Here is a 14,452-nt window from a genome sequence, read left to right as displayed (position 1 = left end):
CGAGCCCCTGCCTACTTATGGACTGAGCAGTATCCTATGATAATATTTTTATCCCAGTGAAAATCAAGTCAAAGAAAAAGACCTCGTGCATGAAAGCCTTTTCTGAGTGCTAGTTAGCAAGTCCATTATAAACAGAATCTGTTTATTATTTCCTCAGAGTTGTCTTATCAAATCCTCATAGAAATGAGATGGATCTAAAAGCATCTTTAGAAATCAGAAGCAGACGTACAAATTGAAGCAAAGCATTGCTATTCATGAAAATAATCCTTTTACAGGATACTTTTGTACAAAGAGAAATATTATGTTTGGTAATTTCTTTTCAAAGAGACACTTTAGGCTTCTGTAATAAATACTATTGTTATCAACACACACGCAAAAGTCAAGTGGCTACAAATTCTTATAGAAGAGTCATGTACTTCAGTAACAAGTATTTCTTCCAGTTAAAGAGTTGCGTGGTCCTGAATAGAGTGGAAGTACTCAGAAAAGAAAACAAAACAAAGCTCTTCCAAGTTTTAAGTCTTTTTTTTGTGCTGGCTACCCCAGCTGGTATAAAAGTAATGTACCAGTATAAATATCACGTATGTTGTCAAAGCTGCTGACCTACATTTTCTGAATACTCGTTTTTCCCACATTGCTCAGTGGATATGAGGGTGCCAAGTGCTTGGAACAGCCAAGCTACCAGCTCAGGTCAGGCAGTCTCGCCCAGGGACTCACCAAAAGCATGAGTCCCAAAGATAAGGTGAAAGAATCAGGATATTAATACATTTCAGAAATATTCCTGCTTTGAAGTACTGTGTCTGGTTCTGGAATCCTCAATGTAAGAAGAACCTTCAAGTGCCTTCTTACGATAGTCTGGGCATCTGATTTAGTGGATGTTGGAACTAGATGGTCTTTAAGGTCCCTTCCAGCCCTAACTACTCTCTGATCTGTGGGGCCACCAGCCTCAGGATCACGATGCCAAAGATGGCGATTGCCAAGGCACAGTATTTCACAGCTGCAGGAAACATAGTTCTCTCTCTAAAGTTCTGATACTAAATGTAAAGGTGATTTTAAAAAAAAATATATCTTGGCCTACCTCTTCTTTTCCATTCCATAGCACGTGAGACATTCTTGATCATAAAAATCAGCACTGACTTCTGACGTAGAAATCCTGATGCAAATACTCGTTAAGAATCTAGCATGTGGAGGATACATCAAGGAATTGATTTAGAAATCAATACTGAAATTAATAGAAATCAGCTAGTGGTCATTTCAATCCCATTTAACCACAGTATTATCTCTGCGTATTATTTTTCTTTTCTTTTTTTTGAATGTCTGTTTGGACAGTGTAGTTAGTACAGATTTCTCCGTAAAGGTTGCTCATTTCACCTCACTGGGTGAAACAGTTTCGGTCAGATACTTTATTATAAGATAGAAGTAAGTAGATGTGAAAGGATTTTAGGAAACCATTAAGCAAGACCTATAAAATTTGGCTCAGGCGAGCTTTTTTACTGTGAAGAATAACCTTGTACTTTAAGTCCAGTTCAGAAGACAAAGCATTGCCATTTCATCATGACTTCTGTAGCTGGAGTCAAAATACCTTCAGAGCAACAGGGCTGGAAGGTGGGTCTAATCCCCTTAGCCCACATTGATTTAAACTCTTCATACTGCTATAAATGATTCCTGGCAATCAGTTGTCCAAAGAAACCATATAGGCTAGGTGGGATTACAAATTTATGAATGAAATGAACTTCAGAGTCCTTTGGGAAGGTTCCCTTTGTGGAAGATGCAAGGAGAGAAAAAAAGATACAGCAGCCTTGCAGTAGGTTATCCATAGAATAATCCCTATGACTCAGTGAAGTCCTTTCAAAGGTGATTTCTGCTACCTTTAAGTATGGCACAATGAGAAGAGGCTCCACATGTTATTATAGGAAAGTGAATCATTCACTGTAAGGTGTCTTTCCCTTCTACTCTACACGTTATAGCTCAAAGAAGGACAAACACCTTTCTTTTAAAGGTATTGTAGTCGAGTTGGTATTTAGAGTAGGTCACCTGAAAATAACTGTTGTCGTGTTTTTTTCATCTGCCGCTTGGATGGATAAGTCAGTTTGAAAAATCTTTCTCCCCTAGCTGTTAAACATAGGGTAGAAGTGTAGTATTGGCCCTCTTTTTGTAATCTTTATATCCACATCATATCATCATACATTTATAAGTGAGCATGATTATAAATAAGATCTTGGGATATAGCAATCTCAGCTTAAAAAAAAAGTATGAAAAGTTATGGACTTTTAATTTGAGGTTTTAATACTGAAAATGCTTTTCTTGTTTTAGAAGCAGCTAGGAGGGCTCTTTATATTTTGAAGTCCCAGAACTCACCAAACAAGTTCAGTTTTTATCATCTTGTACTATGCGCCATAAATGTCTATGGAAATGGTTATTACAGATTTTAAATGACCTCTTTGGTCGTTAAGAGAGCCCCCTTTCAATGAAAACTATGTTGTTTCCTGCAGAACTATGCCTTACCGTACTAATGCCTTACCATGAGAGAATTCTGAAATAGGCAGTGCCCTAATGTAGGAGAAAAACAGATAAAATATGGGAAGAAATACTTGACCTCTGCACCTTCTGCTAAGCCCATGGGCTATCTAGGTGCATAATCCCTGGAGGTGTTCAAGGCGACCTTATAGCAGCGTTCTCATCCTTTAAGGAAGGCTGCAGGAAAGCTGGGGAGGGGTTCTGGATCAGGGAGTGCAGGCACAGAATGAAGGAGAATGGTTTTAAGCTGGAAATAGGGGAAATTTTGTTGAGGTATTTGGAAGCAATTTTTCACTGTGAGGATGGGGAGCCCTTGGCCCAGGGTGCCCAGAGCAGCAGTGGTTGCCCCATCCCTGGAGGGGTTCAAGGCCAGGTTGAGTGGGGCTTGGAGCCCCTGATCCAGTGGGAGGTGTCCCTGCCCATGATAGGGCGGTTGGGACTGGATGATCTTTAAGGTCCCTTCTGACCGAAATCATTCTATTATTCTGTAAGAGGATCACCCCATATATGTAGCAACTTCTTCAGAAATGCCTCTCCTTGTTCTACAGTGCATATTTTACTTGCAAGGTTTCATCTGCTTCTGCTTTGACATTAATGTGGTTTCACAGAACAGTCCTGGCAACAATACATTAAAGATTTTTAGAAGTCCAATGTGGTTTTCAATGAATTGGAGCTCCTTACTTGGACTTTGATCTGGAGTTGGCTCACATGAAGTCAAGAGCAGTCGCATTGCTCCCACGTGCAGCCCAAACTGTTCTATGAGTCTATGATGTTATGATTGTGCCATGGGAAGTAAAGGGGTGTCTGAGCCATCTGTGCAATTAAGGCAAAAGTGCAAGGTTTTCAAAGAAGGCAAAGCTTCAGTGGTACCACAGAATTTTAGCTGTCAGAAGGCATTTGAGATACAACTGTTTGGTGAGTTCTGAGCAGAGGTTTGATCTCTGATTTGATTTAATTTCCTTTGAAAGGAAAGGCTTTCTTCTCTCTTTTTTAGGTATAGGAAAGTGTCATAAGAAATCGGTCACGCTTATACTGCAGAATGAGGTGCTTAGCTGCAGTTTTGCTGTAGTTGCTGCTCTCTGAGCAAGTTCTGCTCAACTTTGAGTGGTCTTGAATGTACTGTGAATTCCGTACAAGTCTTTAGGTCATCTTCTGGCCTGTGTAATCCTGAGCAAAGAGGAAGAGCCAAGACTGGGCAGCCCTGGATGCAGGCAGCACAGCAGCTCATGCAGAGTTTGTTCGTGTTCTTGGCCCAACGTTGGCACTCTGAGCATCAAGCAGCATAAATACGTAAGAACTTCTCTGAGGCAATGGTTCAGTAGGAAGATTAAACATGAATCCAACTCGAAGCTCTGCCATATGTAATTGGGATCTCATTCAAGACTAAAGACTTTCTCTTCTATTTCTGTGCCTTTATGATTCACCTGAGTTTATTTCTTTGTTCTGAAATTTATTGAAAGAAAAAGTGCATATCAAAAGAGAAACAGTTTTCACAGTGCCAGCTTTGAAGCTTGTAATCTCCCACAGAAACCAGACAAACTTCCAACATGGTTTGCCCAACCAAGAGCAGGTGAAAACATGATTTCGAACAGCATGACAATGGCTCTAGGCTCCAAATACATCAATTAAAAAGAAAATCCTTCTGCTCACAAATTCTGCCTGTGTTCAATTAGAATGAAAATGTAATAGAAAACTAGATGGATTAAAGAGTACTTGTTTTTCTTTCTCTCCAGTAGCCTAAATTCAATATAATGCAACTTTGTTGTGTTGTTTGTACAGATCTAGTTGCTTGCTTGGTCAGGCATTTCCATCCCAGCCTTCCTCATCTACCGAAGCTGCTAGTGCTGCTTGCATTCTTTTGATATTGTGTATACAATGAATTTGTATTATCTATTGTTTGTTCTAAACTTCTGACTTTATTTTGCCAAGGCTATCTGTTTTTAAATTAGTAATTTTCACTCCCTCATGCAATTCTTCTAAATTACTTTTTGGAGTACTGGCTATTAATATTTTAGGTAGCTTTGATGTTTTACTTTATAGTCTTCAATTTTATTTTACATTTCACAGGTTCCTAGTTGCAAATAATCCTACAGGCAATTTTCTCACATTGCAACTATTCCTTGAAAGATATGCTAATGTAGCAAGGCACTTGCAATACTGGGGGTTAAGTTAATCACCCAAAATGAGCTGTATTACTGTCAGTGGTGTATAAAGACATCCCATAGTGAATTACTAGGCAGACTAGCATTAAAGCTCCTTTATAAAATACCAGAACCTGAAGGTGTGCAGGAGTAACCATTCATTTCAGAATCTATTGAGCTAAGGAATCTAGGTTTTGTTATTTCTGGACTTGAAGGCACCAAACAAATACAGTGTTTGCATTTCCTTTCAAAAGTCTTCAATGTTGTTTGAGGGGGTTTTGCGGATCTAAAAGAAAAAGAACAAGCAATTACTGTCCCTTTTTTAATATATTTGTACAGAAAAAGGAGTTACCTAATCTCTGTTCAAGCTAAGCAGTATGAAATTCAGACCTCTCAAATAATAAACTGATAAATTACATTACATCATTCAAAATGCAAATTGGAATGATTCTCATAGCCTTACTTGCTACCCAGAAGATATGTGCAGTAGGCACAAACGTTTATTTATTCTTTAGAGAGTATAATTCACTAATATATGTTTAAACAGTTCTCCAAAGAAAGATCACATTTTAGACTCCTACATAGTGTCTGCCGGATATATCTACACCTCCCCTAGAATTCCAGATTTAGTATACTTCAGCTAAGATCCCTTGGGATATGAGCAATGAACCTTTCATCCAGTTTAATTGAACACTGTGCTAGAAATACACTGTCCTGTAGATAGAACTATCCAGGTGCTACGAAAAGAGGTGTTCCTCTGCTCTAGCTGAGCACAAAGAAACATTGAGCTCCATGTGCTGAAGAACATAATCAGCATCTTCTGCTGGATCTGATTTTTGTTGGTCGCATTGCACACAAAGCCACAGCGCTGTTCTCCATGGGCAGTAGGACACTTTCTCAGCCGCCCGACTGCTTTAGAGGGAGGCAGAGGTAAAGCGCAGGGCTGCATTTTAAAACAGCAGTAGAGCAGCGCTTATAATGATCTAGATTTCTGTTTCTTGTCTGGGAAAAAAAATTGTAATAACGTTTAGTTACATTGTAATGATATGCATTTTTATGAGAACAAATATATTTCCAAGTAGAAAGGATAGGGAGTGTGTGGGAATGGTTTACGTGGAACACAGTATTTATTTGCCATGCATATTTGATATGCGTTCATTAAATACGCAATAGAAATGTCAACATAAAGTGCTGTTTAGATCCTCCTATAAAAACAAACTGCATTGGTATTAAAATTGGAATGCACTAATGTTTGGTTAAATACAAGCCTTATTTGCCATCTGACAAATAAATGTTTGGTTGAGTGTTGTTAAATAACCATATATTTAACCTAATTTAATTTGCCCTTCATTTATAAAGCCGGATAGAGTGATACCATGTCAGTGTAACCAACGCTTTCACATAGCATCATCTGCCATTGTATGGGTTTCTCACTTTCACCCATTGACATTCAATCACTAACAATTATCACCAGCCCATGCCTAATTTGAGAGTATTTTTGCAGTCTCAGTGAACCATGGCCAATCCTTCTTACAAAGAGGAAAAAGCAGCCATCTCTTCTAGGAGTATTTTTGTATCACATGTAGTCATCTGGCAGAAGAACAACAGAGAAATAAATCTATTCACTAGTAAAGTAATACTTGAGATGGATAGCTGCATTTCTCAGCTGGAACTGAGAACTAAACGCTAAACATACCTAAATTAGGGAGTGTTGGGTTGGGTTGTTTTTGTTTTCTTTTGGTGGTATATCCATATTGACTTAAGAAGTTATTTCTTTCCCCAGATTGGACTTGGGCATGTAAATAGCATTTATAATGATGGCTTATATACACTGGAAAAAATTCTTCTACAACACTCACTGAAAAGGTACTTTTAATCAGGATATCCAATTATGAGTACAAAATACAGCATACAGGATTATCATCCAAACCTTACCAGGACCGGCAGTTTATAGGGAGCTTTAAATTGGGGTTTATGCTCTGCGGCATAATAATATCTCTTCCTTATAGTCTTGCAATTATTTCATTCTCCATAAAGTAACTGCAAATGTTCTTACTGCCAATGCATCCAGTATTTTGGGAGGAGTCTTCCTGTACTATATTAACTTAATATTTTTAGAAGGCTTTACATAGATGTAGAAAGATGGTTTTTAGATAAATCGTACAAGCCTTTGGGTAGGTTTACCCAGCAATCATTCGAGTGCCTGCAGTGTAACGCAGAGAAACCTGAGCTAGATTTGAATTCAAACACTGGTACCAATCTAAGCAAGGCAGCTCTGAGCTCGGCACAGGCAATTTGCTCTGCTGAGGAGCTGGGTGAATTAGCTCACGCTGAGCTCTGTGCTGCCCGTGCTGACTGCTGGCACTGCCCGTGCTCACTCGTTTAAAGCTACTGTGGATATCTCTCTGGTGTATTGCTGATGTACTCTCAGAGTACAGTGTGTGCGTCCCCTTCAATCATTGTGTTTCTGTTTCAGCGGGTGGCTTTTTGTTAGATAGGTTCCACTCAAGAATTTCCTAATGTTCTCGCTCTCCTATTATCGAATAGTTTTTTATCATATCCTATTTTCTCGCTTTTGTGCAGTGATGGAGTGAGGGGTAACAGCTTTAAGCTGAAAGAGGGGAGATTTAGATTGGATCTTGGGAAGAAATGTTTTGCTGTGCGGGTGGGGAGGCCCTGGCCCAGGGTGCCCAGAGCAGTGGTGGCTGCCCCATCCCTGGAGGGGTTCCAGGCCAGGTTGGATGGGGCTTGGAGCCCCTGATCCAGTGGGAGGTGTCCCTGCCCGTGGCAGGGGATTGGAACTGGATGATCTTTAGGATCCCTTCCAACCCAAACCGTTCTATGATTTGATTTTTAATTGTTTTTTCTTGCCACGGGTTTTGTGTTGGAGTGACCAGCGTAAATATATTTCCTTATCCGTGCTTCATACTGCTGTCTGTATCTGCCGTATGACTGTCTTCTCTTGAAAATAAATGAAAATATGATGTCTCTAAAGACTTTAGGGAGCCTTACTTAACCTAATACCATCAGGATTTCTTCATCTCCCCTGTGTGCCTGGGCCCAGTGACCTGAGGAATGCACACAGGAGGTTTACTGCAGCCCAGCAGCCTGAAGGATATACATACTGCCCACGATCCAGAGCTACAAAGGAGTTAATGTGCACAAGATCTGCTGCCAAAAATTAAATTGATAATGGTAATCAAAAATAAATTTTGAGAACATTAAAACTACCAAGAACAACTATATTCAATCACATTTATATTCCCTCACCAAACATTGGTATGCCTTTTTTCTCTCGTCTTTCTGTTCCCATTTCTTTTTCCTTTTCTACTCCATCCACTGAGTCTGGCTTCTTTAAAATATGCTTTTATTGATACAACATTCTCTTAGCTCATTAAAAGTAAAGAGGGTTATTTATTGCTTCTGATCGAATAATTCATCGCCTACCTTAGCACTTGAGAAATACAAAGGAAAAGTAACAAACTTTTTCTCATTGAACAGGTTTATTACAGTTATTTTTTTTTTCAAATGGCTGGTGAGATAAATGCTATCATGATGGGACCCAGGCAGGCAGAAGGAGATGCAGGTGGTCTCTACACTTTATTATTTTGGAGGATTGATGAAAAATTATCATCTTTAGCAAAAATTCTAAGCTTTTATAAGAAGAAAAAGCCAGAGGAAAAAAAAAAAAACCAAACTTCTGTGTTTAGGGATTTCATTGCATCCTTTATTAAAGGTCAGAATGAAAAAAACAAGGTAGTTAATAATGAGGTATAATTCAAAATAATTAGACCATTTGAATAAATGCCTCATTAAAATAATGAGATTTGCGTGCTGTATAACAATGGTTGGGTTTCCTTCATTCCAAAATATGGCAGTTTTGGTCAGTGTGTTGAACTCCATGAAGCACTGTTCTACCGAGGATGCCTTTAACCGTAGCCCAGAGGGAGGACCAGCCTGGGCTGGGCGACCCCGACAAGCTCTCGCCACTCTGAGGGACACAGCATGTCCTTCAGAGCAGGTCAGCAGGGACCGTACGCCTTAGCTGTCCTGAATGGCTTTTGGAAATAATGATGTGAATTTTCTCACTTGAAAAAAATGATCTTTTTGTGGGGAAATAGCTGACAGTAAAATGGGTGTTGGAATGACAGGAACATCCTGCCCTCGAGGCTTTTTCATGAAAGAAAAGTGTTTCATTGCCATTTGAAACCACCAGAGACATATATTTGTTTGCATTCTCATATTGCAAACACCTAATCAAAATGGTATGAAGAGACAGGGAAAGCCATTACCAACCTGAGCCCAAATATGCCAGTTTTCAGCCTGAGAGAAATTTGTAGCCTGGAGTTATAAGCCACTGAAAATAGGTGTTTATAATGGAAGTGCCATCTTAACCTTATCTGTAGTGGCACTACTGCTTTGCTGTAATATCTCCTCTCCTAGCATCTGTGAAATTGTAATCTGTCCTATGGCTGGTAACTGAGGAGATGATGAAACCCAGGGATATACTCTGAACTACCTTAATTTATCTGTACTAGGTTTTTACTGACACATAAAAAGGGAAGGTGAGCAGGGGGTGAGGGACTGATGTCAGACAGCTGAGTGCCTCGGACGTGCTTGGGAGGAAAGGGAACAAGGCACCAGATGACTGTCTGCATCAGTCACCAGATTACCTTTTTATACCTCAATATTTTTTCTCTCTCTGAAGGAAACATGGAACAAAATTGTTCATGGTATTTGAAGGTTTCATCCGTAATACTCGTTTTTCAGCCTAGTGGACCTAGAAACAAGCCAGTGTAGGACATCATAGTCCTGCTAATGAAGATGTTATCTCTGGAAACTTTCTGCGGTACTCGGCGTTTATGCCATCCAGCTGCCAAATAGTGCTATGTGCTACACTGATTTTTTGTAATTAAAATAGCTCTTCTGTTACTGCCTCTATCATGTAGACATGAAGAAAGAGACCTGCAGTACTATCTTGGAAAAAAAGTCACAGTAAATGTTTCTGTTGTATAACAACTAAGTTATGTTTGTCTCCAAAATCTTACCTGACTTCTTTGTAAATCGTGTACTCATAGTAGTGTTAAAGAATATAAGATTAATGAGAAATGTTTTGCTGTGAGGGTGGGGAGGCCCTGGTCCAGGGTGCCCAGAGCAGTGGTGGCTGCCCCATCCCTGGAGGGGTTCCAGGCCAGGTTGGATGGGGCTTGGAGCCCCTGAGCCAGTGGGAGGTGGCAGTGGGTTGGACCTCGATGGGCTTTAAGGCCCCTTCCAACTCAAACCATTCTGACCCATTCTGTGATTTTGAGTCTTTAGAAGTTTCCTTACAAGATTAACCATTTTCTCACTTCAACAAGAACACTTTAATATTGGTGTACAAGTGACGCGAGTCTTGAAAGAAGTCAGGATTTTAACCTTTGGCAGAGAAACATTTGCTTATAACTGAAGTTGTATCTCATGTCTTTACCTGGAGTATGGACAAAACAAGGTCAGTCCTCTCACCAGCCTGCAGGGCTGTTTAGGCAAACCTGGTGAACCTTTGGATTTGATTTCCTACAAAAGGAAGGAATTGGCAGAAATCTCTTTTAATGAGAATCACTAAGTTTGCCTACTCCACTCAGGCAGTTCTCATTTATTTCATATGCATAAACAGCTCTGCTAGAATGACAGGCCAGGGTGGGGTATCTTTTGGGCGCTCCGCAATGTAGCGTGTACCTGGCCCTCTGGCCTCGTTCTCTCAGAAGTTACCCTTGTTGATAGTCCATTTTATCCTTGCATTACCTTCTGATTCTCTCACAGTGTTCTTATTCTGGCTTATGCAGATACACAACAGTCATCAATGGTTTCTCTGTGCTTCACCTTATTCAGACTTCTGCTAATTCTGGGAACTATTTGAATATAAGAGACTGAAATTTGCCTGAGGACATGTAGTTTGTTAGTGACCCTGGGGACAGTCAGGGTAGGAAGGGTTAGAGAGGCAATTCAGGTGTGTGCATGTGTGTTCAAGGCTTGGTATAGAGAGCAGTCAGTCAATGTGAAAAGAGCAATTGTGTTTCTCATGTGTAGATGATATTTGTAATATTTTAAAATGTTATTTCCACATATTTTTTGAAGTAAGTGTAGAGAAAGTTATGAATCATAGAATAGTTAGGGTTGGAAGGGACCTTAAAAATCATCCAGTTCCAACCTCCCTGCCATAGGCAGGGACATTCCACTGGCTCAGGCTGCCCAAGGCCCATCCAATCTGCCCTTGAACACCTCCAGGGATGGGGCAGCCACAGCTTCTCTGGGGAACCTGTTCCAGTGTCTCACCGTCCTCATAGTGAAGAAATTTTTCCTAATGTCCAGTCTAAATCTGCCCCTCTCCAGTTTGTAGCCGTTCTCCCTCGTCCTATCACCACAAGACTTTATGAATAGCCCCTCTTTAGCTTTCCTGTAGCCCCTTCAGGCACTGTAAGGTTGCTATGAGGTCTCCTCTGAGCCTTCTCTTTTCCAGGCTGAACAACCCCAACTCTCTCAGGCTGTCCTTGTAGGGAAGGTGCTCCAGCCCTCCAGTCATCCTTGTACCATCCTCTGGACTCATTCCAACAGTTTCATCTCATTCCAACAGTTTCATCTCCTTCTTCTGTTGAGGATTCCAGAACTGGACACAATAGTCCAGATGAGGTCTCACAAGAGAGGAATAGAGGGGCGGAATCCTCTCCCTTGCCCTGCTGGCCACGCTGCTTTGGATGCAGCCCAGGACACGGTTGGCCTCCTGGGCTTTGAGCGCACATTGCCAGTTCATGGCCACTCTTTTCCAGTCCTATTTTCTACATATCCTGACACTCTTACTCTGTCTGTTATCCAGGTATCTGTCATTACCAGGATACTTCCCCGAAGAGCAGCAACAGTGCTGGGAAATGCTATCAGAAACTGGAAGACAAGATCAAGTTTTGAGAAGAGGTAATCGTTTATTAGTTACAATGAGATATTCCATCTTTGGCAACGAACAAATGAACTCGGAGACTTCTGTCAGCTCTTAGGCATGCAAACACATCACAGAATCACAAGGTTGGAAAGGACCCATTGGATCATCGAGTCCAACCATTCCTAACACTCCCTAAACCATGTCCCTAAGCACTAGCCAAGTTTTGGAATCAGAATCATGCTTCCTAATAGGTAAATGCAGAGCCATAAGTGAACAGGAACGTGTTCCCAGGGCACACACTCAAACGTAACTTGCTGCATTTAGGGGCATTAGACTTCTAAAAGATACTAAACTAAAGAAATCTATCGGTAGCAGTGCCATCTATAAAATAGAAAGACTTTTAACAGTGCTAATTATGTGCAGACAAACTGACAAAATATCCTGCTAAATGAACAAGTAGGTGTCCACCTCACTGACTGAGCAGTTAATTAACCTCATCACAGAGTAACTGCACACGTGTATTTGTGTAGTACTCTAAGAGCGTGTTTCACGTATAATAACTGGGCCTAAATATCTTCCCTTTTTGCTTTCGGAGATCTTGATAGAGACTGAAGAAATGTCCAGCAGTGCTGGGTAAGTTCTTTAGCTGTAGCCCCCTCTCTCTCTCTCTTCTGCATTAAAGTGTCTTCACAGAAGTTTTTATCCAGGTTCCTATCACTTGTCAGTCAGTCTCATGTATCATAATCTTGAGGTATTAGATAAGAAGATGCCAGAGCTAGAAGTCTTCTACAGCAAAAATATAACCAATTCACTTCAGTTCATTTCTGTCATAAACAAAGAAATAAATGTACCAAAGGTTCAAGCAAAACAATCCTAAGAAATGAAAACTTTTTTTGTTCTATTTGGATAGACACAAGAATGCCCAAGATATTCAGTCTGGGTTTCTGATTAAGTTCTATAGTATTTGGTAAAATAAATCTATCCTTTTAAAGTTAGAATATATACGTATACAAAATTACATGTAAATTGAACCGTTTTGCCTTAGTCAAGCTAGGTTAAAAACATTCTCAAGAAGCTTAACTCGGAGGAAGAGAAGCTGAAAAAGCATTCATTGAAATTCATGCCTCTGGAATTTATACATTTATACAACAAATGTGTTGTGCTCTTTCAAACTGGTGACCTGAAGTCTTTACTTTGCGAAGATGATCCGCTGCCCCCTCCTCCCTTCACTTACAACCCTTAATTCAAGTAAAACCCGCCTGCTTCTCTCTGGTGGTTACTTTTTAATTACCTTCAGTGCCCTAATTCTGCTGTTAAAAACATTTGAGGTTTCCAAGTCCAGTTGCACACTGAAAAATTATTGGTTTGTGAGCTAGAACTGAAGTTGGAGCTCAGGTGTTGATCTCAGAAAAAAAAAATTGAGGACTGGAGGGACAAGAAAGACAAGAAAGAATGATTTTTAAGGCCTCCAAAGATGCAAAATTCTTTCAGTGGCATGCAGTAGTGCTAATCAGTGTGGGTTGCTATGGTGCGGTAGAAGTCAGCACTGAACTTCACGAAACTCTTTCAACCTTTCCTCTCAAACTGTATAAATGTGAGAGTAACAATAAGTCTTGTTGACAATTACTTCCACATCTATTGGCAGTCAGTCAGCTGCAATGTGAACAGCATCGCACACAATATGTGCAGCACAGCCAACACCCATTAACTATCTCCCTAGTTTCTCCTGTGACTTGGAGAACATGTTATTTTTCCCCAGTGAGCAGCCCTTTCAAATGTTGAATTAGTAATATTAGCACCAAATACTACTAATTTGTCAGACAGGCTGTGTTTTTCCAAAGTGTTCACGATGGGGTCTGATAACTGCTTTGTAGTTCAGCGGAACAAAGATGAAAATTCAAAAACTTTTGTAAATCATTTGTATAAGATGTAAAGAAGTGGTGTAAAATTCATTTTTTACCATTAAAATAGTCATCTGTTCTCAAAATCTGAAAAAAAGAAAATTGGAATTTCAGCTGTATTCAGAATAAAACTTATATTCTTCCATATGAGCATAAATTCAAGTTCTTTGAATAAGCGAAGCTAGAAATGTTTTTAACACTATGAAATGCTCATTCAAAGTGTGCATTATGAGGACCTCTATATTTTCAGATTTTAGTGACTATCTTAAATAATATTTATGAAGAAGTAAAGAAACCTCTCTGCTATAAATAACAAATTGCTATTGTATCTCACGAATTCATTGCTTGGATACAGTTTTCACCAACATCAGGATGAGATCCGAGCAAATAATTGTGTAGTATATGGAACCGAGAAGCACAAATAGATCAGGGTTTGATGGTCTTATTTTTCTAATCAGTTTTCCTATGCAATTCTTAGAGGCAAATGCACATACACGCTTATACGTGAAAACATACGCATGTAGATAGATGGACCTGTATCTAATTTTCATAAATACATAGCTATATCATCCGTAAAAACATGGCATTCAATAGACAACAGAGATTTGCTGTGGCCATTTGAAAAGCTAATTCAGCTTCTTTCCTTTCATGAAATTGTTTATTTTCAATTTATGCTTGGTCAAATATAGCGTATGAATGATGTATAAGTAGGGGTTGTTATAGCTGAAGCCATCCATTGTTTTCCCCATTGCAAGATTCGCAGCATTAAACTGACTGATTTACTACAAGGAGGGAAAGGGAATCACCTCAGTGGCTACGGAAGATATATAGGAAATATTTGCCAAAATAGTCGAAAAGTTGGAAGGAAGCTTTTGAATATACGTGATTATCCAGGGAACTTCATCCACATACATCTAGCGCATATTTTCAAAGGGAGAGGATGTAATCTCACTGAAGACTGGATGGTGTTATAGGAATACTGACTG

At 39.8% G+C, this 14,452-nt stretch overlaps 1 long non-coding RNA gene across 10 annotated transcripts in view; it reads left to right on the top strand.

Annotated features, from left to right (window-relative positions):
- LOC128852928 (uncharacterized) overlaps positions 1-14,452 on the top strand; it is a 210,220-nt gene that overhangs the window by 141,350 nt on the left and 54,418 nt on the right. For all 10 annotated transcript variants that reach the window (XR_008451064.1, XR_008451062.1, XR_008451070.1 and 7 more), the window contains exons 3-4: positions 11,506-11,600; positions 12,161-12,198. This is a non-coding gene — a long non-coding RNA (uncharacterized LOC128852928). The remainder of the gene's footprint in view (positions 1-11,505; positions 11,601-12,160; positions 12,199-14,452) is intronic.

The sequence above is a fragment of the Cuculus canorus genome, chromosome 8, assembly GCF_017976375.1.
Source record: "Cuculus canorus isolate bCucCan1 chromosome 8, bCucCan1.pri, whole genome shotgun sequence".
NCBI lineage: Eukaryota > Metazoa > Chordata > Aves > Cuculiformes > Cuculidae > Cuculus > Cuculus canorus.
Note: the sequence above shows the minus strand (reverse complement) of the source record. Positions and strands in the feature narration are given on the sequence as shown.